The 2,107-nt window shown below is 36.8% G+C and overlaps 1 non-coding gene across 1 annotated transcript; it reads left to right on the top strand.

Annotated features, from left to right (window-relative positions):
* The first annotated feature begins 1,358 nt into the window (after positions 1-1,358).
* On the top strand, positions 1,359-1,464 carry LOC149511377 (small nucleolar RNA R71). Its single transcript, XR_016334457.1, has one exon. It is a non-coding gene; the product is annotated as a small nucleolar RNA R71 (small nucleolar RNA).
* Positions 1,465-2,107: the final 643 nt, after the last annotated feature.

Raw genomic sequence — 2,107 nt, 5'->3', positions numbered from 1 at the left:
ACTAGGATCTTTAAGCTTCATAGGTAGTCTTCTCTAAATCACAGATATGCACTCACTGGTAAGTGCAACTATCTTATAATCTTCTAATCTCCTCTTTCAAGAGATAATATTATTTATGAATTTTGCATAAGTAGGCATTTGCTCAAGTGCATCTACAAATGGGATATTAATGTGCAGCATCTTAAACACCTTAAGAAATTTAAAAAATTGCTTCTCTTCTTTCTACTTCTCAAACCTCTAAGGTAAAAGAATATAAGGTCTAGGTGACCCAACTCTAAGAGGAGTAGGCCTAGATATACTCGATAAAGCATTAAAAAATGGTGTCTATGGTAACTAGATATGAACAAATACTACACTTTCATCCTTTTTCTTGCTCATCTCTCTAACATAAACTAGGTCTCTATCAAGCTTATCGTCATTGAACTCCTTATTTGATACATCTTGAGAACTTATCAGGCCTTGGCCACTAGCTAACTACCTCCACTCTTAAGGGTGATTGCCTTGTAGTGCTCCTTCTTTTCCCTTCTAAGGTTGACCATTGTGTTATTAGGTAAGGTACCCTGTGGTCAGGTTTAAGAAGGGTCACTAATTGATCAATATAGGTTTCTTAGTTCTTTATAAACACGGACTAGTTCTAAAACATAGTGTTCTAATTCTGAAACATGGTATTTTAGGTCGTATGAATGAGATCTGAGTTCTGATCATGGTACCTAAGAGATCCTTGATTAAGGTTTTTTTTCAAGGGTTAGCATAAATGGATGTGGTAGTGCGTAGTATTGTTGAGGCTACTAGTGCTAAAAAAGTGACTACTAAAATCTAGGTGGTTGAGATGGTCTAGTATATTAAGGCTATTGTGGTACTTGAATAGAGTGGATAGAACCAAGGTTATTCCTCCAACCTAGGTCGTATGTCGAAACATGGGGTTTGTCGGGTTGCCTAAGTGTTTGTACTAAATAATGGATACTTTCTAGATAGATGCTTGGACATGACTTTTTGGGTGACCTCCCCCGTAAATATCACATATAGCTAAGGAACTATAGGTATGAGTAAACCTATAATGACTAGGGCTTGACTCTGAGGGTGTAACCTTCCAATGTAAAGACGTTACAAATTTGGCTGGGGAACCTACCTTAGCATTAAGTGCTATAAGCTTATTAACCTCGTACAACCATGAAGCTCTTCTAGGATACTGTTACTCATTCAACCACTGACAATTTGTAGTCGCTATATCTCTAAATAAGCTTTGAAGCTATGTCAAAAGTTTAATTTATCAAAGCACCCCTGGTTTAGCATCTAAAAATGTCATAGTGTTAGGCACTAGCCCATTATAAAAAATCTAGATCTCTAGCCATTTCGGTAGTCCATGGTGTGGATATCACCTCAAGAGCTCCTTATGTCTTTCCTATGCTTCATACAAGGTCTCTAAGTCATGCTAGACAAATGTAGTGATCTCATTCCAAAACTTGGTCATCTTGGTCAGAGGAAAAAATTTCGCCATAAACTTCTGCACTAAATCATCCTAAATGGTGATGGAATCTGATGGCATCAAAGCTAACCTACTCTTAGCTCTATCTCTAAGGGAAAATGGAAACAATATAAGTTTAATGCCATTCTTAGTAACACCATTCGGTTTAAATGTATCATAAATCTCTAAAAAATTCCAAAGATGAGCATTAGGATCCTTACTCGAATTACCACTAAATTGCACTGATTGTCGTATCATTTAGATGATTGTAGGTTTAATCTCAAAATTGTTGGGTTGAATTGTTAGCCTCCTAATGCTAGGTTGAAAACCATGAAGATCAAGCACGGCATAATCCCTAAGAGCTTTAGTGTCTTGCTCGGCCATAGCGATGGTAGGATCAATTTGTCTCTCCCTCCTAATCCTCTTACGAGTAAACCCAAGCCTAAGATCTAAAAGGATTAACTCACATACATTGGCCACAAGAACACTACACCTAATGAACAACTATAAAAATGGAAACCCAAGTGTGTACAGCTAAGAAAAAAATGATCAACAAAGGAACCTAAGATATATACACCTAAAACCAAAGAAAGCCTAAGCTTTAGCCTAAAATATGTACACTTAAGGGAACCAATCTATAGA

This window comes from Durio zibethinus, chromosome 26, assembly GCF_047325235.1.
Source record: "Durio zibethinus cultivar Kanyao isolate XHJ-2024 chromosome 26, ASM4732523v1, whole genome shotgun sequence".
Classification (NCBI taxonomy): Eukaryota; Viridiplantae; Streptophyta; class Magnoliopsida; order Malvales; family Malvaceae; genus Durio; species Durio zibethinus.
Note: the sequence above shows the minus strand (reverse complement) of the source record. Positions and strands in the feature narration are given on the sequence as shown.